Below are 24059 nucleotides of genomic sequence, written 5' to 3'. Positions count from 1 at the left end.
GCAACAATTAAAATACTTCTTTCCCAGTGATCTCATACAAGTACTTGGTCTTAGGTAATATAAATACCCAGGAATTTTTGTGGCAACTTTCATTTTTGTATAATGAATATGAATAAAGAGAAAAGTATAAGAAAAATTGAACCAAGACAGGACAGCAGTGATGTGTTGACAATTATGGGCTACCTCTGCCCTGCCACTCATGTGGGCTTTGTGTGTGTGCGGGGTGGGGGTGGGGTTATCTGTTCATTTGTTGTAGGGCATCTAGGTTGGTTCCATCTAGGTGATCTGCAGATGTTTGCTTTGTGTGGGGGAGGGGGGGTTAGTTGTAGTTGGACACGATACCTTTAATTAACGATTAATTAATTTTTATATGGTGCTGAGGATCGAACACTGTGCCTCACATGTGCTAGGCAAGCGCTTTACTGCTGAGCCACAACCCTAGCCCTCATGTGGGCTTCTGATCCCTCCATGTACTGTGGATTTGCAGAATCTTCACTTTGGGGTGAGTGGAGGAGCTCATCCATCCCTAGAACCCACATGGAATAGAGGCTGTCCCCAGTGCTATCAAGAACAATGCCCCCCTCCCCAGGTGCTTTAACATAAGGCAGGGTGAGAGAGAAAGGGCACAAGTGAAAAGAGGGGTGATCTGCAGATGTTTGCTTGACTTTAGCCCTGTGAAAACCTTGGGAGCATACTCAGCTTATCCTGCATTTCCCTCACCACCCTGTCCCATGTGGACCTCCTACAACTTGTCCTGAGTTTTCTAGTGTATTACCCTACTTCTTGTGACTCCAATTGTAGGCTCTCCTCTGAAATCAAAAGAGCCCTTCCTCAATCTTTTAAGTCTGCTGACACTCATTATTATAGCCTAAATAAGATTCCTTAGAAAACTTGGATTGGAATGACTGCTTGACCCAGGTATCCCACTCCTCAGTTTATACCCAACGTACTTAAAATCAGCATACTATAATGATGCAGCCATTACAATATTTATAGCAGCTCCATTCACAATAGCCAAGCCAGATGGAACCAACCTAGATGCCCTACAACAAATGAATGAATAAAGAAAATGTAGTCTATATACACAATGGAATATTACTCAGCCATAAGGAAGAATGAACTTATGGCATTTGCTGGTAAATGAATGGAACTGGAGAATATCATGCTAAGTGAAATAAGCCAAACCCCAAAAAACTAAAGGCAGAATGTTCTTTCTGATATGTGGATGCTAACCCACTACAAGGGAGGGGAAGATAAGAAGTTCATTGGACTAGACAAGGGGAATGATGGGAAGGGAGGAGGGATGGGAATAGAAAAGACAGTAGAATGAGTCAGACATATCTTTCTTATCCTTATATATGAATAAAAGACCAATGTAACTCCACATCATAGACAACCACAATAATGGAATCCTAATTGGAACAAGTTACACTATTCCATGTATGTGTAATACGTCAAAATACACTCTAGGTCATGTATTTCTACAAAGAACAAATAAATTTTTTTAAAAAAAATTATCTCCTAAATAGTTCTGATGTTATCCCACGGAGTGAGAAAAAAAAAGAAAAGATGAAAAAGAATGAAATTGTAGGAGAAAATGCTGTCCCCCCCCCACCCCCCGCCAAGGGAAGCAAACTATAGAGGGTTGTGTGTGGTACCCATCATGGGAAAGATGCTGCACAGCACTTGCCAGCATTCACGAGGAGCTGCTATGGCTTGGGAGGTCGGGCAAGCGGACTCAACGCCTTGTACCTGGGTGCCAGGAAAGAGTTCATGACGCTTCTGGGGGTACCTTAGGAGCTGGATGGCTGCCATCAGATGATACAATTCATTGGCTATAACTGTTTCAGAGACTCAAACACTGGGAGTAGATCATCAGTGTGGTGCCAGAGGGCTCTGACCTCAGCCCTGTCCAGTTCCAACATTCTGTCAATAACTCCAATGAGGTTATTTATGGCATACTTATCAAATTGAGAGTTGAGGCAATGCTGGGAAAACAGAGCAAGGTTGCTGCTTGACATAAACAGGATCATACAAGATATGCCACAGATCCCTGATGAGACGCGAGGGTGATGAACTGTTAAGCCTGCAGTCAGGTTAAAATAAACACACCCAACTACAGGACTGTGGAGACGTACCTTAGCAGCCACATGTATAGAAAGGCCTTTGGGTTGGCGCTATGTGTGGTATGAGTCAGCACTTCTCTGTGGTTGCCAAAAAGCAAATGTGGTCTAACACTGCATTGATGGAAACAGAATATTTAGACTGTGGCTTCTACGAGGCTTGCTGTGTTTTATGAGACGCAGACCACACCAAGAGTTTGTGCTTAGTTCCTGACCCTACTCTCAGGGAAACACAGGCTTGCTGAAGTTCAGTAGGAAAGTAAGGACTGGAAACTCCTGTAAGGGCATGGAGGGGTTTGGTCTGGAAAACAGAAAGCGTACATGAAACATGAGACCTGATGTGATAATCTGTCCTACAGGAGAAGGGTTCCATTTGTTCTGTGTATTACCTATGGTTAGACCCACACAAATAACAAGAATTATAGGGGAACAGGTTTTAATGCAAAAGAAAGACTTTCTAGACACAGCGGTGCATACTGTAATCCCAGCAACTCAGGAGGTTGAGGTAAGAGGATTTCAAAGTTGGAGGCCAGCCACAGCAACTTAGCGATGCCCCATCTCAAAATAAAAAATAAAAAGGAATGAAGATTTAGCTCAGTGGTAGAGCACCTCTGGGTTTAAAGCCCAGTACTAAAAAGGAAAAAAGAAAGCTTTCCAAACGATGGCTTACAGATAGCAAGTGGAGAGAGGCATCCAAACCATGCTTAGGATGGTGGAGAGGGAAATGTAAAGGTGGGATGGGTTGCGTGATCAGATCAGTGGTTCTCAAACTGTATTCCTCAGCGGTGCCTTGAGGAGGGAACGGGGCACCACTGGGGCATAGCTTTCGCCTCTCACATCCAACTGCAAGCAGAGCAGGTCTCCAACCGACAGAGGGACCCACAACAGGTTTCTGCAGTGTAGGAAAAGTTGTATTGAGCCACTAGACTGGATGGTCCTCATTCAACCTTGATGTTCTGGGATTTAATGACTTTTGAGATGATTTCTAGGAGGAAGACTGGGGTAGGGATGCAGTTTGTGAGCTCTGCAGCCAGAAACCTGAGCCTTGGACCTGTGCACATTCATTTCCTATTTTTGTGTAACAAGTTCACACAAATTCAGTGGCTTAAAAGAGCACCCATTTCCTAGCCCACAGTCTGTGGGTCAGGAGTCCAGGCATGGCATGGCCGAGCACCCTGCTCTGGGTCTCACAGGCTGAAATCAAGGCCTGTGCTCCTTGATCAAGCCCAGGCTCCTCTTCCAACTCCCATGGTTGTTGCAGATTTCATTTCTCCGAGGCTGATGACCAAAGTCCTTACTTCCTTGCTAGCTGCTGGCCAGGGACCACTCTCAGGTACTTGCTACATGGTCCCCTCCTTAGACTGCTCACAAAATGGCTGCATGTTTCTTCAGGATCAGCAGAAGAATCTCTCATTTCAGTTCTCTTTCTTCAGGGAAAACCCAGAACCTCTTTTAAAGCACTCGCCTGATTAGTTCAGGCCCATCCAAAAGGATAGTTTCCTTTTGACTCTAAAAATCAGTTGATTAGGAACATTACTTATTATCTTCACAATCTCTTTCTCCTGGCTGTATAATGTAACCTCATCAGGAGAGTGAACTCCCATTATCTTTACAAGTCCTGTCAACACTGAAGGGGAGGGGATTCCACAAGTTGTGTACTTGAGGAACAGGAATCTTGGGGGCTGAGAATTCTGCCAACCACATCTTGCTTTTCCATTCAAAGCTGCCGACCTGGGGTGAGCTGCCCAGCCTCTCTGAAACTCAATTACTTGGTTTATCAAGTGGAGATGATGATTCCTCAAGGGGTTGCTGTGAGGTTAAATGAGTTAATACACAAAGCACTTAGAACAGTGAGCGGCAGGAGGGGAGCTCTTCAGGAGGAACTTGTAAGGTCTCCTTAGGCAAAAACACCAGGCACCATGAGGAAAGACAGAAAACAGTGGAGCTCGGCCATCTACAGTCAATGCACTCTGAGGTAGAAGCAGCAAATGTAGGTCAGATCACACAGCTTCGTGGACAGGTGGCTTCTGTGTCCAGAGACCACTGGAAACAGAAGCCAGTTCTGTTTGCTGCCACTTCCACTATTTGTCTTTGATCTCCTCTGCCACTTTGGGTGTCCACCATTTGCCATCTTTCCTTTTCTTCTTTCTCTATCGCTTCTCTCCTGATTCTCATCTTTTACACTGTGGGATTTGCCACCATCAGCCGCTGTCAGCAAGTAAAACCATCCTCTCCTTCAGGCCAGCAAACATCCTTTGGTGGTCTTCCTGATATCAGTTCTTCCTGTTAGCATGCACTGCTCATAGGTTCTCAAAAAATTTTTTTTTTCCAAATCTGTGTTTGATATTGTTTTGGGTTTCTAAAGTTATTAAATTTTGACTTATTTTTCCTTTAAGTAAAAATTCTCCTTTACCAAAGAGATAAATCAAAAAGCAATGTTTTACCCTTCAAAAACAAGTTAGCATCAGAATTTCCTCTTGATAGGAAAATCTTCTAGTACAATTAAAACATTATTCATTTTACATAACGATTCATTTTCAGAACTTTTCTCTCGTGCAAAGTGAATCATCCCTGGTTTGTGATCTAGTTTTTGTGATCTAATGAAAAATAGAATGAGAGCTGAGCAAAGAGGAAGGGCAAGGCAATTCCAATCTAGAGTCAATGGGAATAGCCGCCGCCGTCTGATCATAGTGGGTACTCAGTAGAAATTTCTCACTTAAACTGAGATGTCTCCTGGCAATCTGTTGAACGGAATTGAGGAGCTGTCTCAGTAAGAGACAACCCTGGAGCCGCTTAATTAACATTCACCAACCTCCAAGGTGAAATGGAGTTTGCAACACAAACAGAACGAGCAGCAATGCACACAGTTCATCGCAGACGGCTTGTATGGACAAATGAGTCGACATGCTTTATCAGTTACATCTCCAGTGCTTGTCGAAACCCAGGTGAGGTCATTGCTCCCATCCTGACCTGTTCTGTCATGCCACTGTCGAGCCAACACGATCATCTCTATGCTGTTTATGGAGGACGCTCAGCTGTGCCCACCCAACTGTCAGCAGACACCCTCTGATGATCAATGCACTCAGGCACAACGTGGCATGTGTCCCAGAAGCCCATGCCCAAGAAGCAGCACCAGCCCCCAGGGCACATGAACTTTAGAGAAGATTAGGACATGAAGGTGTCTCTCCCAGCTGAACAACCCACGCAGAGACAAAGAGCGAGACAGCACTCCCAGGGATCACCCTGACAGGTAACCATCAGTGTGCAGGATGAAAACAGCTGACACAAGAGGATGAAGATCCTTTAGATATGCGGACCCCTTCTCCATTCACAAATGTGGCTGAGATGCATTATTTCATATGATCCTCATGGCTATGGGAAAACTTGCTAATACAAGTGCAAGTTGGTAAAATCACTATGGGGAGAAATTTGTCAATAACTGTCAAATTTATTAACATATATTCAATCCCTTTGATGAACTCATCCTATAGATATACTTACACATGTGTGAAATGATGCAGCATCGCTTTTAACAGGAGAATATTGGAAACAACCTAATGTCCATAAATACAGGGGTTGCTTAAGTAAAAATTGTGCTATATCCTTCAAAGGATATATTGTTATGCAAAAAGGTAAGATACAGAATCATCAATGCTTTGTTAGCATTTTGTCAAAAAGAAAGGCCAAGAGAGAAAAAAGGAATGTACACATATGGTAATAACTTGTGTGTGCAAAGAATGTGAAGGTACACAAGAAAATGGTATCTCTTGGAAGAGAAACCGGGAGACCAGGGACAGAGTAGAAGGGAGACTTGTCACTGTTTATCTTGTCTTATATTTTGGGTACAATGCTCATCAAGATATTGTACATACAGGGAGAGAGAAAAAAAAAAAAAGCTGTTGTACAGTTTTGGGCCAGGCATGGTGGTGCACACCTGTAATCCCATTGTCTCAGGAGGCTGAGGCAGGAGGATCATGAGTTCAAAGCCAGCCTCAGCAAAAAGCAAGGTGCTAACCAACTCAGTGAGATTCTTTCTCTAAATAAAACACAAAAAAAGGGCTGGGGATGTGGCTGGTAAAATGCTCCTGAGTTTATGTGTGTGTGTGTGTGTGCCTGTGTGTGTAGTTTTTGAAAGCAAATAAGGTTGTCAGTGTTAAGTAGCCAATTAATGTATGTAATGGCATCTAGAGACTAGAAGCCCTATAAATGTCTGGTTTATTGCTGTGAATCTTGTAATTTTTTTTATTTTTTATTTTTTGGGGGTACCAGAGATTGAACCCAGAAGCACTTAACCACTGAGCCACACTCCCAGTCCTTTTTTATTTTATTTTGAGACAGGGTCTCACTAAGCTGCTTAAGGCCTTACTAAGTTGCCGAGGCTGGCTTTGAACTAGCAATCCTCCTGCCTCAGCCTCCCAACACACTGGGAGTACAGGCATTTATACCACATCTGGCTCTTTTTTTTTTTTTTTTAAGGAAGAAGTTGAGGTATTGCTTAATGTCTGTCTTCTCTGCTAAGTTGTAAGCAAAGAGAACAGAAGCGTTCCTTGCACCCACAACCGGGCATAGTGTCTTGTACTTAGTGAATCTTTGTTGAATTAATTAACGAAGGAACCAATGAGTGAAGTCTAATGTCCTTAGTGATGGGAGTAAGGGCAAGGTTCCTGGGCTACATAAAACATACCATAGCTCATCTCACAGTACATTTTCCATTAGTCACAGGTGTAAACAGGTCCGACCCAGTTGAACCCACCCATCCACAGCTGATCCACCCAGGAAGGCTGTCTACTCTGCTGGGTCTTCTTTCACTCTGTTCTTTAATTGTAGGTGTCCCTGGATTTCTGGGTTAGTCCCTTCATTTTCTCTCCCCTCGATTCCACAAACTCCCTGAGTTAACCTACCTCATTCATTTCCATGAACTTCATTACCACCTTTATTTCACTTTTAGCTCCCAGCCTCTGTCTAAATTTCCTGTCCTGTATTACCCACAACCTAATGCATCACTCCATCTGTATATTCCTCTGACTCTCCAAACACATCTCTTAAAACCCATCGGTTTTCCTCCCTACCACCTTCTATATTTTTAATCCTTTTCCTTCATCTTCATTAGCCAATCAACTCCCTCCTAGGTGGGATCAAGCCTTCCCGCTCTTGCTTACACTGTCTTGGTTGGGGGCCACTTTGCTTTTACAACAGCTTTCCCATAGGGCTCCCGCTGCTACTCCACCATCTTCCTAAATCAGACAAGATTTCATTACTCTTCTAAGGGCCTTTTGGAACACCGATTTGCAGATCCCTTAGCCACATTCCAGACTCAAACTGTCCTTCTCCCCTGCCATGGATCACACATTCCAGTCACATGATCACACCCTATTCCTGCCTTTGACATGCTGATCCATCTACCCAGAGGTGCCCTCCCTCCCAACCACTTCAAGCTAGAGACCTCATTTAACCAAGCTCACTTCTCAGGTCCCACGAGAAGGTACCCCAACCCTCAGGCTTCCATACCAATTTCTCACACTCAGAGCTATCTCTCTCTTATAGCTTTTCTGACACTGTTCTGTAGTTGCAGATATGATGGGATCTCTCTGACTCTGGAAAGTGAGATTAGACTACTGGCTTTATTATTAATTTTTTTAAACACCTTGGGGAGGAGGGCCCCAAGCCCTTTTCAATAGCAGTCTGATCCTTCAGTTAGTTCTCTTGGCTATTTATGGAGTCCTCTGGCAGCAGCCTCTGCTAGGAGGAGAGAAAGTGGAGGTCAGGAGGCTGCAGGAAGTCAGGGAGCCTGTAGATCAACTGGGCTACTTAAAACATACCATAGCTCATCTCACAGTACGTTTTCCATTAGTCACAGGTGTTAAAGGGTCCCACCCAGTTGAACCCATTCTGAGCTGCTTAGATGATGCTCTTATCCTGCGGCCCTCACTCCCAAAGCAAACCAGGATCCCAATAAATGTTCATTGACCAAATGCGTTCTAACATCTAAACAACTAGCTGGTAAAGACGCTGTGCATGGAAACTGTTACATCCCAAATGCCACCTGTAGTCCTAATTTCCCTTCAACCCAGCATTTTCTGGGGTGTCCCTATATCCCATTACCAAGGACAGCTGCCAGATGAGGGCAGATAAGGAAAGCAAGCTTTGATTTCCAAGTGTTCAGGAGGTTGGGACCTAATTCCAATCACCCCAGGTTATTCAGCAGTTTTTATTTTCTGGTGGTCCTTTGACTTTGTAAATAATCACAACCCACAATTTTGGGACTACTACAGTAATATTCCATAAAATAAAACTGATATTCTGAATCCCTTGGCTGAGAAGGATATTCTCATACAAGCTACAGGCACCAGGCAGGCACAGGAAGGAGAAGGTGGGGAGCTGCCGAGGGGGTGGGGCAGGGCCTCCCTGGAGATTGACTCCTGAGGGACAGCCAGCAATGGAGGCTTGCTCACCAAGGGGCCATCCTCCTTATCAAACAGGTGGCAGCCCTGTGATCCAGCTAATCCTTCTAATTACAGAGGGCTTGGCTGGAAGCCAGAACTTAGGGGGGCAGTTTCAACTCCTCAAGGGGAAGGTCTAGCAAGCCAGACAGGACCCCCGCTGAACAAGTGATGGCTCATGGCAGGATTTCCAACCATCAGGAAACTGGGGTCCTCAGCATAAAAGAGACCACTGTAGAAGCTCATTCATAGGGGCTGGGCCAACCCTCCTGAATCTGCAGCAAAGTAGTAGCTTGGAAGGCCTGAAGTGCCAGGGCTGGCCCAAGATACCCAGACACCAGTTCCACAGATGAAAGACACATTCTCATCTCCCTGGTGATGGGATGGAATCTGTGAATGATTTGCCTGACTTGATCAGTCCTTGGCAAACTGGTTCCTGGCCAATTTCAGCCAGCCATCTGTTTTTGTAAATAAAGTTTTACTGGAACACAGCCCTGCTCATTCATTTATGTATCATCTACAGTTGCTTTGTCTCTACCAAAGCAGAACTGAGTAGTTTAGACACTATGGCTCTTGAAGCCTGAACTAGGCACTACTTGCCCTTTACAGAAGTTGGCCAACCTCTGCTCTAGTAAATGCCCAGGCTGCACCTCAGGCCAACTGCAAATCTCTTTTTAAAGCTTTCCAGAGATGGCAATGTGCAGCCAAATTGCACACCAGGGCTCCAGCCTGTTGCAGCAACTGAGAGGTGGCTGCCCAAGCTAGAGTAAGTTTCCATCTCAGTTGACCACAGAACAGACAGTGTGGTTCAGAGCATGAGCTCTGGGAAAGACAGACCTCAACCACATCCTCATTCTGCTGTTTATCAGCTACATGATCATAAGCAACTCATGCTTTCTGCACCTCAGTTTCTCCACCTGCAAAATGGGGATAATAACATCTACTTCCCAAGGTCATTGAGAGGATTAAAGGAGAGTACATGGAAAATGGCAACACTGTGCCTGACGTACAACTACACTTGAAAAATGGTGGCTAAAATGGGATGGAGGAGGAGGCACCATGGCCTGAGTAGATGGTGCTGCCTGAAGAGACATGCTGGTGTCAGAAGCTAAGGACCACCTTCCGGAGGATGCTGGGAAAATCCCCAGGATACATGTGATCAAACAGCCAACCTGTGATGCAGGTATATGGCTCAGAAGTGCTTGAAAGACATACCACAGCTAAGCTCTGCCCACTTTCCCTATACTTACCAGGGTTCCTGGGTTTCGGCCTTGGCTCACATCTTAACCACAACTGTTTGCCTGTTTGCAAGGCTCTAGTAACTCCTGGCAAGTCCTCATTGGAGGACTTAATAAAAATCCCAGACCCAGCTCATGGGCCACACCCTGGGACTGTGGTACACTTGGGCTACCTGATACCTGCCCTGCCTCACCTGCTTCTTGCCCACCTTTACCCTGCCTCTGTATCTGTGAGTGTTTGACATCATCAGCCAGATTCGTAGCCAGATCATACAAGGTGGGGCTCTGTCTGCCACACACAGAGGACTTCTCCCTTGGGCAAACAATCTGGGGACTAAAGGTGCTCCAAAGACATTTGTGCCTGGATCATTCAATTAACAAGAAAAGGGCATGCTATAAAATTCATGGGGCTCCTTGCTCAGCTAATGATCCACATCACAAGGGGAGGGTGGTCCCTACGTTTCACAGCTGCAGCCTAGGTCTTATTCAGAGTTAATAGCCTTTTCTGTCTGGTGGAAAGATGGGTGACACATTAAATGCATGAACCCTGGCGGAGTTTGGTGAACCACCAAATCAGGAAATGGTAAGTCATGACCTTCATCAGCTGAGCCAGGGGTGTGACTCTGTTTGCAGTCAGCCATCCCATCTTGCATATTGATTTACGGCATGCACTAGAAGGATCAAGCAGAGAAGCCTGGACAATTCCATCCTGCACTTAGACAATGCACCTATGAGAAAACAACACCAGGCCCCTAAAATGGGTATCACATATAATGATCTAAAAATAGATAAAAATCAAGACACAGTAAAGGAACAACCCCTCAGCACAGCAGGAAAATCCAGGAACCAGCCAATGGGAAAATATAATTATAATGATAACAATGATAATAATAGCTCCTATTTACTGGTGGACCGGATGATTTATTTACATGCAATCTCTTATTTATTTAATCTTTACAACCATCTTATGAAGTACTTGCACAACCACAGCTTGGAAGTGCAGAACTGGGATTGAACTCAGGTCTCCCCACACCTCCCACTAGTTTCTTCTACTTTATATTTCTTTTCTTTTTATTAGTGCATGTTTATAATATAAAATGTGGATTTCATTATGGCATTATACAGAATGTGGATTCATTATGGCATACTTGTGTATATGTAAAAATGTACTTTGGGGCCAGGGTTGTGGCTCAGTGGTAGAGCACTTGCCTAACATGCATGAAGCCCTGGGTTGGATCCCCAGTACCGCATAAAAATAAACAAATAAAAAAAATAAAGGTATCGTGTCCATCTACAACTAAAATTTAAAAAAATGTACTTTGATCAGTTTCACTCCCCAGTGCTGTACCGTTACACAGTCTCCCCTAAGAGAACCAGTTTTACCTGCTGTGGCACAATCCCATTATACCAAATAGTCTAGGTAGGATACAGACAGGAAAATATTCTCCCCAGGTCCCAGGGAGGGTCACAGTCCACCTCAGGAAACGTTTTCTTCTACCCTTCCAGGTGTTAGCTCACCTGGGGCTCTCCCTGTCCCCAGGGTTCATCTTGCATACCTATTTTCTGGGCTTTTCAGAAACTCTGCATGGATTTCTGTCCCATCCCCCTCCTTGTACTTCCCACGGAGCAACTCCTTGTAGAGCTCTGGGGGTCATGCATCTGACCTTCTCTACAGCAAGAATCTATTCTTGGCTCAATCCCTGGGCCATAAGATCAAGGATTTGCTCACCAAAGCAGCAGCAGCCACTACCCACCCCACCATCAAATACTGATGATAAGACATCCCATCTTTTATCTTATCTAAGAAGAACTAAAAATCTAATTACGCTTCCTGCAGAGCGCAGCATTGCAGCCTGCTGAGCTCCACCTGGGATGTAATGCACTTCTACCTCCCTCTGAACACTGGTTCTGTGACTGCGCTAGTGAAGGGTACTGACCCCCAAACCAGCTGGCCTGGGGTCAGTATTGGCCCAACAACGTGCTACCAAAGGACCCCGAGTGAAATCACTTTCCTAAAGTGTAAACTGGGAACAGCAATAGCACCTCTTTCAAGAGGCTGGTGAGATGGGAGACATACACTACCTATCAAGTTCTCAGCTCAGTGCTGGTACCAGATGAGCACTCCACACACACTGCTATTGCTTTGATAGTTGTGATTATATTGTTGTTTCTGCTCTAGTTGTGATTATATATTCATTTATTTAAAAATAACTGCCCTGCTTTCAAAACAGTGCAAATAATTATGTGTTACTGTTCAAGGACTGAAGTCTGACACTTGAAAAAAACACTTAGGTACAAAATTAAATTGTTCTCTTGACTTGCCCCCCTTTTAATAGTAAGTCCTTGATATTTTCTCCCAGACTTAACCATATATTCTCTAACTTAGTCCCACACCAACCTGGTAATTACTACTTTGCAGATGAGGAAACCAAGTTTTAGGGATGCCAACAATAAGAATATAATAATGCCTGCCAATTATTTCATGCTTTTTATGTATTTTTAAAAAAATTTAAGAAACTATGACTGCTGTGTCTTGCTATTTTAAGAACAACCTTATGAGCTAGATACTGTAGTTATGCCCATTGTATAGGTGAGGAAGCTGAGCCACAGAGAGGCAAAGTAATCGCCAAGGTCACAGGGACCACACAGAGAACGCTGGCTTTCCAGTTCCCTAGTGAGCTGCTTGTGTGCTAGTTGGGTTTGGCAAGGGACAAAAGGACATGGATCCAGGGATCTTTGTTATGGCAACACAGTCTCTACCCTGTGCCTCCTTGCCTCATGTGCAACACACACACACACACACACACCCCTCCCTCCATGCTGGGTGATCTCTAACTCTGTTCTCTATAAAATTCCATGACTGTCTGAATCTACAGAGACTGTCCCTCTGCCAGCTCTCAAGAGGTCAAAGCACCAATGCATGCGGTTTTCCCAAAAGACAGGAACAAGGCTGAATATTTTCTTAGCCACATTAAAAATGATGTTTTTGTGTTAGAACAACACCGAAATGTGTTTTGGTTTGTTTTGTGACCGGCCCCTCTTTGATCTGCATGTTGGCCGCAGACTGACTGGCTGTACCACTGTCATTCTCGCCAGGGGGGGGAAAAAGTCTGGCGCTAAGTGAAACTAGAACATAATCTTCACAAACCATGGCTTCCCATTCATGCTCATCGTGTTGTCTCAGCTCAGTCACTGTCTTGATTAGTGCCAGGAAAAGGGAGCGATGACAGTGAGATGATGTTGCACTCCGGAAATGCAGATGAGTTGGGTCAAGTGCCCATCTGTTGGTCAGTCGAGTAGCACATTTAAGCTGCCCTTGGGCAATGGAAACAGGGAGTTAGGAGAGACCTTGGAGCAGCTACTTCTCTATTATAAAGCTCTTGGTAACTGTGAAGAGCAAAAACATACGTCTTTTCTAAGCTAAGTGGAGCATATACAATTTGAGGTCCATATATTGAAAAGTGTGGAAAAGAGACTTGTCACATACTCTGGATTATGAACAAGAGTTTGACCAAGCTGCCCAATGGGACATTCAATGTCAATTTTTTTTTTTAAACCAGAGACTGAATCCAGAAGTGCTTAACCACTGAGCCACATCCCAACCCCCGCCCCCTTTTTTTTTTATGTTGAGACAGGGTCTTGCTAAGTTGCTTAGGACCTCGTTAAGTTGCTGAGGCTGTTCTCAAACTTGCAATCCTCCTGCCTCAGCCCCCCAGCCACTGGGATTACAGGCATGTGCCACCTGGCCCCAGCTCAATGTCAATTCTTTTCTAGGATATACATCACACTAATACCAAAAGGCATAAAAAATATATTCTTGGCCGCATACAAGCTGTGTTAGATCAGAGAGAGGCAAGTGTTATGGGAGTCTGCACTTAGGTAAACAGTTCTCAAACATTGAATACAGAACCCTAGGATCCTGAGACCTTCACGGGAGCCCTGGAGGTCAAAACTACTTTTTGTAATAATACTAAGATACTATTTGACTCTCATCTCTCTCAAGTGTGTGCTGGAATTTTCCAGAAGGTACGTAATGTGATATGGCAACAGACTGGATGTACAAGCAGATATGAAGTCCAAGCATCTCTCATTAGGCCAGACTCTAGGGAGATCTACAGCAAAGTAAAATAATGGCATTATTCTCACTATTTTGGAAAATATTTTATTTAATAAAAATAAGTTATGTGAACATAAAATAGACTTGTTTGCAATTGACAAGTGATTTTTTAAATGATTTTTAAAATTTCCCAGCTTTAATATCTAATATGGCAAATAGTGATCAATATAACCCACATGAAAATACTTTGGGTCCTCAATCATTGTTCTGAGAATAAGGAATTCCTAAGGCCCAAAATTTTAGGAGCCACTGCCCTAAAATTTTCTTTCTTGCTCATTGGAACCCAGTGGCCAAGCATTCTTCTGCTCCAGACTCACCATTTTCTTGGTCATGGGCTCAGCCTCTCTCCTCAGTAGTCTTATAATCTGCTTTGCCTCCAATCCTTACTATTGGATTGTTTTTATTCTGCCTGTGGTCCTGGAGGCTCACAGTTGTTTATTTTCCCTGGCAAGGCTGAGAAAATGACTTTCCTCAGTCCCTCAGGTGTCAATCAGGCACTGTCCACATGCATATGAAGAGCCTTGCCCATCAGTCAAAAAGACAAAAGCACTTCTGTGGGTTCACAATGGAGGGAGGTGCATTTAGACCCAGGAGTCAGAAATGGTCCAGAGCCTGGGCTCTGGAGACCAAAGAAGTCCCACATCTGCGGCAAGAGATACCAACCATCAATCAGTGGGCAGCACGTTACAGATCAAGTATCTCCCTCTTATGTGAAAAGGGCTATGACTGACACCAAGCCAAGGCAGAATTATATTCTCTGCAGATTCCAGGGACCTCAGAATCCCTTCCTGCAAACAACGCCAAAGCCTCAACTTTATCTCTTTCCTGCAACCATGGTGAAATATTCACGTCAATCTAATGTGAAGCTTTTCCTAGACACCTGTATGAATTGCTTGGGGAAGAAATGAGAAGATGAGTAGGAAATGCTCCCTCCTTTCCCTCCAGGAGCTGCTCGTTAGCAGCAAAATGATTGACTCCAGTTTGAACTCATGTCTGTACTTCAACTGTTTGTTACAGGCAAGGAGGATATGACAAGAAAGGGCAAAGCCACCCAAGAAGGCAAAGAAACAAAAGCCCTAAATAATTTACAACACTGGATAATCAACATTTGAAACATAAGAATTTATTTTGCAAAGGAAGTCATTTTCTGCTTCTTGTTTATAAATAGTACTTCTTAACATCAAATGCAACTGTCAGCCTGGAGAGAAAGAATTTGGTTTCCTACCAAACTGAAAAGTCTCCTGTCTATCCAGGTAGGCTGGAGCTCTCAGAAAGAATTCACTGAATACCAGAGGGGTTGTCTAGCCAGAGGCACTCCCAACTCAGATGCTTCTGGAAAGAACCCTGGGTCTTTTTGAATTGCACAGTGCTTCATATTTAGTGTATGCTCCAGAATCATAAAGTTCCATATTAAATGGGCTGCCATGAAAATATGTTTAATCATTACCTGTTTAATGTGCATAACTAGGAACAAACAACCAGAGGGCTTTTGCTAGATGCAGACAACAGCCCATGGCTGGAACTTGACTTACTGTTGGAGTCAGGCAGGAACCTACTATGACCAAACTTAAAATACATCTGTCACATGGGGAGCTGCAGGTGAAAAGCCCTTTCGGAAGGCCTCTCACCCACCTTGACCCCTTGTTCCACTCCTGCTCACATCCTCCACCGCCCCCCTTAACATAATCACTGATGTTCAGTAATGGTTAGAAATCTTTGGAATTGTCTCACTTTAGGCCTCTCCTAATCTTTTGCAAAGATTATCAAGATCATTAGTCCCAAATCTCTTGCACTAAGAACATCAAAAGCCCATTTACTAATTAATTGGATGTTTTTAAGGATTATCTACAAGAAAATATCAGATGAAGTTTGTAAATAAAAATGCATATCACAAAATACCTATTCCTATCATTTAAAAAAATTGACATCTTTTTCTTGCAGTCACAAATTCTCTCCTCCCCACCCTCACTTGTTCCCCTCCTCTCTTTCCAGTGCCCTATCTCCTCACTCCATCCAATAGCTACAGTTGCTTTCCACCACTTCAGGCCTTGTGCTGCGCTCAAACATTAAAAAGTGACCCAGCAATGGACACAATTTTAGATCATTTATTAAAGTGTCAAATTTGAAAATGGTGAGAGCAGTCCCTCATAGAAGGCAGCTCAGAGGGAAGTACATGGGCCTTTCTAGAAGGGCATGCAAGACTCAGAACTAGGGTTTGGCTTGGTGAACTGAAGCAGTAGGAGATCTGTGCTAGCTGGCAAGGTAATCCTGAGAAGTAAATAAAACAGTGCCTCAGAAGAATTTAGCTCTGTGCAGGGCACACAAAAAGTCTTCACCAAATGATAGCTCTGACTCTCACCAGGCAGCCTTCACCATTTAGGCCATCATTCAGAAAAGGAAGATAATCATAAACTATAGATACCAGGAACTGTTTCTTAACCCATCTGTGTATTCTGTTTAAATTGGCTTTACAGGGGACAAGGCACTTATATTAACTTCTCTAATCCCCAGAACAAGCCTGTGACGTAAGTAGGACAGGTAGTATTATCAAATCAGGAAATGAGAGGGTCAGAAAGCTGGAACAATCTCGTGGGGGTAAGGCTTAACTGGCATTAAGTGGTAGAAAATGGAACTAGGGCAGGAGCCACATCCTTCACAGCCCCTGAAAGGGGAAGGTTTTCTCTATTCAGCTGATTTCTCAATCCTTCTATGTTATGGTCCTACCTCACCTTAAGAACTGATCTTCAGAAGAACTTAAGAAGAAAATGCTAATTCTGGTGCAATACAAAGTAAATCCCCCATACCCAACTGTGTCCCAGTTGAGCAGATCACGGTGTTTCACACACCAGGTGGAAGTTACAGGCTCCCCTGCCTTGCTCAGCAAAGCATGCAGCTTTAGGGGGTGAGGTCCCTGCAGAGAGCAGTGGAGAGGAGCTCTGTGCCCATGTGCAGGGACTTAGATCCCAGCAGCCCAGCTGTTGTATTGCCTTCTGAGGCCCCTGCCCCAATTTAGCAGAGAAGATTACAGGCTGGCAGCTGTCAATTATCCAAGCCAGATCGACTCCCGGTGGCATTCCACATCTGGAAAAGCCTTCCCTGGGAATCAGTACAGGAGCTTCTGTGCATTCTCACCTCTACTATTATCTTCAAAGCTACCTAGAGAATATTATCTTCCAAGGGCAAAGATTTAAGAGAAGTTGAAAATGCACAGAGTAGTTAGTAATAGTTGTTTTTAAAAATTCTCTTTAGCCAATGATGGGACCCAAAGAGATACTACTTTCTAAATGGCACAAAATGTGAAAGCCAAAAAAATCAAAGAAAGAAAATGGCAGATACACTATCAAACAATCTATAGTTCCTCCTGTTATCTAAAATGGATGACATTTTTTTTGCATCAGCCACATCTACTGATATGTCCCCAATCCAGGAATTTTGATAGAGATAGAATGAAAGAGAGAGAGAGAGAGAGAGAGAGAGAGAGAGAGAAGGAAGGAAGGCAGGCAGGCAGAAAGGCAGGCAGGCAGGCAGGCTAGGGTTGTGGCTCAGTGGTAGAATGCTTCTCTGGAATGTGTGAGGCACTGGATTTGATCCTCAGCACCATGTAAAAATTAAAAAAAAAAATAAAGGTATTGTGCCCATCTATAACTAAAAAAAAAAATAGAAAAGAAAGACCAAATGCTGAATATTCTTCCTGATATGCAGATGCTAACACCCAATAAGTGGGGTGGGTGGATAGACGTTCACTAGATGAGACAAAGGGGAATGGAATGGAGGGAAACGGGGATGGGAATAAGAAGGTCAGTAGAATGAATCAGACATAACTTTCCTGTGTTCTTTCTTTCTTTCTTTCTTTCTTTTTTTTTTACATTTTTTTAGTTGTAGATAAACACAATACCTTTATTTATTTTATGTGGTGCTGAGGATCGAACCCAGTGCCTCACACATGCAAGGCAAGTGCTCCACCACTGAGCCAAGACCCCAGCCCTTTCCTGTGTTCCTATATGAATACATGACCAGTGTAACTCCACATCATGTACAACCACAAGAATGGGAAGTTATATTGCATGTATGTATGATATGTCAAAATACACTTTACTGTCATGTATATCTAAAAAGAACAAATAAAGAAGGAAGGAAGGAAGGAAGGAAGGAAGGAAATACTCAAAAGGACTTCTGTCCCATATCATGCATAGAAAAAGTACAGGGAAGGAAAGGCTCAAAATATCCAGGCTTCTCCATGTAAAAGAACCTTCCATAACACAAATCAATACCTCAGGCTGCCTCCCTGTTTATCCCCACTATGTGGGAACTTTGCTAGAAAATCAGATCACAGTTAACAGCAAGAAACTGATTTGGCTGTCCTGCTTCAAGGAGAGTCATCCAAATTAGATATCGGCCAAAACATGGCTCGGGTGAGCCTGGCACACGTACATGGAAAGCTCTGGAATCAGTCTTTGCCCAGTATTCTTGGCAGAACTCTGGCATGAAGAAGGTCCCATTCAACAGTTCATCTGGCAACAATACCAGATTCCCAGAACAGGGATATGATGACAACCCAAACCATGGAAACCAGAGAAAATGTCAAAGGCCACCAGTGCCACTTTCTGGGTTCTAGACCTTGTTTCCACTGACATCTTCCCTGTAGGGAAGTAGCTGCCTTTTGAATATCTTGATAAGCTACTGAGAAACTTACACTCAGTGACCAACATGCACAAAGCCCTAGGTTTAGGGTGGTGTACTCTCCAGTATGGCTGCCAAAAGGAACACAGGAAAGGTCACCAGGCTCTTCCTGACCCAGATCATAGGGTTAAAAATGTCCTAAGTGCTCCTAGAGTAGAGGAGTGAGAGGCAGTTCAAAAAACGTCAACCGGAAAAAAAGGGATTTGATCCATATTGATCTTTCCTTTAAAAGATGGGTTGACCTCAAACAAAAAATGACCTTAGCTTCTCACCTTAAACAAAGAAAAGGGCTCAACTTGCAGTTAGTCTGCTCATGTCTAAAAAATGCTCTCAGAGAATTCAGCCCGGTTTTCAAGATGTCTCTTCTGGAGAGATGGAGGCTTTGGGGAAAGAGTTTCTTCCCCCATTGTTTGCTGTGGGTGTGGTCAGCAGTGTGGACAGGAAGGAATGGCAAGAAGGGAAAGATGGGCAGTGCCCAGAACCATGCTGAAGATGTGCTATAATGTAAAGAATTGGGGTGTGAACCTGAGCTCAATATACTGCTTTACACTCTGGCTGGGTGACTCTGGATAAATCATAGTTCCCTCCAAAACTCAGCTCCCCCAACATAATGCCTACCATGGTTGGTCACTTGTTAAGTAATGCATTTAAAACTTGATACAATATTTTGCACACAAATGGTCAATAACTGCTAGATCCCATCCAACTGTCTTCATACCATCTTGCTGCATATTAAAATAACAGTCACCAAGACTAAAAGGTCACAGATTTTTCCAGAAAATGCATCATTTCAAAAACTCATGTTATGTTGGTCCATCTGACAGACAATATGGTCACTTTGTTATTTAGTAAATATATTCTTATTGGCAGTTAGAGTCATCTCCTGTTTAGTGTCTTAAAAGGATGATCATGTCATCTAAATTAGCTGCAAAGAATAAATTGTGCATAAGCAAAAATTGAAAAGAGCTGCAATGTCCAAGGGGTTTGGGCTTAGAAATATTAGAAATCTAGATTTTATCAGATCTATAAACAAGACAATTTTAAAAAGCAGTCTTAATATAAAATAGCAGCTTCCAGTAACTTCAAGTTTATCTTCTTCAGAAGTTGATCAGTTCAGTTTGCCTTATTCTTAGAAGCCTTGTCAAAATTCTCTACAAGATCTGGAACTTCATGATCATCATCCCTCTAGTAGCAATTGGTGCTTTTCCATCCACAAATTGTTTGGGCAAAGATTTAGCCAGTCTCCTTCAATTAGTCAGACAGTCTGCACCAAGTTGGTTCAAGATGCTGGGTAGCATTTCTGTCAGTTGCTCTGTCTCAGCATGACCTGTAATGGTGAAAGTGTTTGTTGCCAGAGATGCCTGAATTTTAGGGTTGTTAAAGAGGATCACTGTTCCTTGGTTTGTAAACATATTCACCTCTTCAGTACCAGAGATATTGTTTACCTCTAACTTCTTTAAGGAGAATTGAAGTTTTTTATCATCTCCTATAGCTGTTCTATGAACCACCTTCTTCTTTCTGTGAGTAGTTCCTTTCCCACCAATGTGCACTTGTGCCTGCAGTTTGGTGAGTTTTTCCTGATTCATAATATTTTCTTTCATCTTTTCAGAGTGGAAATGGGGCTGCGTAGGGGACAAGTGTTGGTGCTCAGGGAGTCTCAGGCAGACTAGCTGAGATTAGGCACACACACGGGGATGCAAGATGGCAACTAGGGGAGATCATGTATTTTTTTTTTAAAGAGAGAGAGTGTGTGTGGGGAGAGAGAGAGAGAGAGAGAGAGAATTTTTTTTTAATATTTATTTTTTTTTAGTTTTCGGCGGACACAACATCTTTGTTTGTATGTGGTGCTGAGGATCGAACCCGGGCCGCACGCATGCCAGGCGAGCGTGCTACCGCTTGAGCCACATCCCCAGACCGAGATCATATATTCTTTAGAAAGGTTTTTGTGGGAGGGGGTGACAGAATAGAAAGGAGGGAGAAGGGAGAAGGGAAAAGGGAGAAGTTAGGGAAGAAAGAAATATTCATTGAGTCTCCCTTTTCTGGACTAGACCTTATGGTGCATGCTTTGCAGGTAAGATGCAACAGTATCCTAGGAATCTTCCTGCAGGCCTGCTGTAGGTGTATAGGGGTTTGTTTCATAGAAGACACATGCATCTGGGCAGTCATTTGGGCAATAGTTATGCAGCAGGAAGAATATCTAATAATTACTTGTGCTGCTGTCAAGAGTTTACCATTCAAAACTGGCTTCAGGCTAGGTGGTGGTGGTACATGCCTATAATCCCAGTGGCTCAGGAGGCTGAGGCAGGAGGATGACAACTTAGTAAGGACCTAAGCTACTTAGAGTGACCCTGTCTCCAAATTTAAAAAAAGGGCTGGGGATATGGCTCAGTGATCAAACGCTCCTGAGTTCAATCCCTCGTACCAAAAAACAAAAAAAGCACACAGCCCTCGTGAGCTGACTCAGACTCAAAGCCTTTTGCTTTCTGTTATACTCACCCATCAAAGCAGAACGCTCCTTGCACTTAGCCCAGTTGGCGCCAAGATTCTTTATTCTCTCTGAGGTTTCTATGGAATCAGTGTTTCTGTTGGAGGAGTCCCATGCTTACTGCAAGGTCACAGTCTGCTAGACTTCAGGGAGGCTTGGTCTTACAGCCAGGGAGTTTAATATGCAGAAATGAGCTCAGGAGAAACCAAAGCTTTAAGAGGTTTCAAGATAGTGGGTTTGGCCTGACTGAATCTGCAAGAGCAAGTGAAAGTTGTGCCCTCTTCTTAGCTATTGGGTCTTGAAGCCAATGAGTATTCACAGTAGAGAAGCCCAGAGGGAAACCAGGAGTGCCCTGAAGAGGTGGGAAGACATAATCAGGAGGCAATGTGGAGCCTTCGGAAAACTTGAAGCTGAGTAAATGGTGCTTTTAGAATCAAAAAAAAAAAAAAAAAAAGTTGAAGGAATAAGGGCAGTGGACTGGACAGGTGCATTAGCCAGAATGCAGAGAAGGCGGGTCCCTAACCTCCTGTTCCTGCCGACTCCAAGGCATGTTCATTCATCAACTTGGGGCCAACTTTTCTGAACATTCCACAGCAGCTGCTGTTCACGCTCCTGATTCCACTGCGATTTGAGGAAACTGGTTAGTTCTCATTCCCTTTCCCAGCGGATGGATTGTTTTGCAAAGAAATACCAGAACTTTTAAAAGGCCAGTTATTTATTCCACCTAAATTGACTTGCTTTTTCTTTCTTTTTTGCTCCTAACAATTGTTTAATTTAAAAAATTCTATATTCATTTTAAATTGCAGTAAAATACACACCACCCAAATTTTACCATCTGACCCATTTTTTTAAAAAATATTTTTTAATTATACATGGACACAATATCTTTATTTTTGTTTTATTTTATTTTATGTGGTGCTGAGGATCAAGCCCAGGGCCTCACATGTGCAAGGCAAGTACTCTACCGCTGAGCCACAACCCCAGCCCCCATCTTAACCATTCTTAAATATGCAGTTCAGCAACACCAAGCACATTCACATTGTTATGTCGTCATGTCCTGCCATGGATCTCAATGATATATATATACATATATATATATATATATATATCCTCTATGCCCACTGAAATCTACCTTCTTTTTAGTACATAAGATACCCTTTCTTGACAAAAATATAGGAAATAATTAGGTAAAGAAGAAAGTGGTTAGGGAGTTGAATGAGATCAACACAAAGAAAGCAATTGTATTTAATCTACTCTATCACTTCAGAAAACCCCAGATTTTTGTCATTTAAATTGATAGTCTGATATAATTTAACTCCCTTTAAGGCAGTATAGCTTAAGCTTGGAAAGTAAAGAGAAACAAGTTGAAAATACTAGCTACAGGGGTCATTTTTGTGACTGACACAAAGCAGGGTTAATTCTTTCTTTGAAAGCTTTTAAAAAAACAACCATATGTATTTGGCATAGGAAATATTCTATACAGCCCTTCCCCCGAGAATCTTATCAAACTAATACTCTTTCATATGGAAGATATCTTTGTGCAGTTGGATAGAATCTTAATGGCTCTCAAGTCCTGCCTTCGTATTAGCATCACTTATGTAGCTTTTAACAAATGTCATGCTTGGACCCCGTAGTCAGGATTGTGAATCACTGGTCTGGGGTCAAGGCCTGGTCATCAGTATTTTTTTAGACTTCTCCTGAAAAGCCCCATGTGTAGCCAGAGAGGTATACTACAGTTTCACTAAGTAATGTGGGCTGAAAATAGATTTTAAGGAATGGCATGACTATGTGGTAGATCTTAAGCTTTGGTTTTCTTTTATATATATATATATATATATATATATATATATATATATATATATATGTTCTAATTAGTTATACATGGCAGTAGAATGCATTTCGACACTGTATACAAATGAAGCACAACTCTTCATTTCTCTGGTTGTACATGATGCAGAGTCACACCATTTGTGCAATCATATACATACATAAGAATAATATCCATCTCATTCCACCATCTTTCTCACCCCCATACTCCCTCCCTTCCCCTCACTCCCCTCTGCCTAATCCAAAGTTCCTCCATTCTTCCCTTGGCTTTCCCCATTATGGATCAGCATCCATGTATCAGAGAAAACATTTGACCTTAACCTTTGGTTTTTCTTAATTCAGAGACCACTTTGAGATTCTGATAAGGCTGTGGATCATCTCCTAGAAATACTTGTGTGCTCACACATGGTCACAAAATCTACAGTTCATTGCAGGGGCCAAGTACCACTAGAAGTCCACCCTTGTGTGTTGGGCAACAGCCAAGGAGGGAACCTGAAGGATAGCAGCAAAGATGGGTTATCAGGGAAGATTCCACAGAAGTAGCATAGAGGAGGAAGCAGCTGTGAAGATTAACTACAAAGAGGCATCTATGTCAGAGAGGTCTCAGAGGAGTGGTGGGTGCAGAGGCCGGAGTGCTGCAGGCTGAGTTGTAGATGTGGGGTTTTAGACATGATGAGGACAAGCATGAACAGCTGCGGGGCCTCCCTCCCTGGATCTCATCCTCCCCCTTCCCTTGTGTACCTGTGTGTCTCTTTCCCTATTTTTGCCCCAGGCAATCCTCCTCATTGACCTCCAAACTCCAACACTGAATGCCATCTCTCTCTGACTCATCTTCATGCAGCTGCTTCCTTCTCCATAGTTTTATATATGGTTCCCATCATGGCTTTTGCAAACGTCCTAATCCTACTCCTCCTCCCTTGCGGAAAAACATCTTGAATTCCATAGCACTTTCCCTGTGACTCTTTTCTGGTTTACTATCTTCTATTACTGTCACATGAGGGCCTGCCAGAGTTCTTTAGGGCAGATTGCATTTTCCAATAATGGCCATAGCAACATTTCCCATTCCATATGTCCTTTTTCAATGGATAATGATACTCCTCCAGTAGAAGCAGGGTCTAGGTAGCCTCTCCTTGAATTTGGGAAGATTTC

At 43.2% G+C, this 24059-nt stretch overlaps 1 pseudogene; it reads right to left on the bottom strand.

The window, feature by feature from the left end:
- Positions 1-1636: 1636 nt before the first annotated feature.
- Positions 1637-22866, bottom strand: LOC131423475 (transcription factor BTF3-like; annotated as a pseudogene).
- Positions 22867-24059: the final 1193 nt, after the last annotated feature.

Source organism: Marmota monax, unplaced genomic scaffold (assembly GCF_021218885.2).
Source record: "Marmota monax isolate L192 unplaced genomic scaffold, Marmota_monax_Labrador192_F-V1.1 WCK01_AAM20220418_F8-fsc00133, whole genome shotgun sequence".
In the NCBI taxonomy this organism is placed as follows: Eukaryota; Metazoa; Chordata; class Mammalia; order Rodentia; family Sciuridae; genus Marmota; species Marmota monax.
The sequence above is the reverse complement of the archived record's forward strand: the minus strand, read 5'-3'. Positions and strand labels throughout refer to the sequence as shown.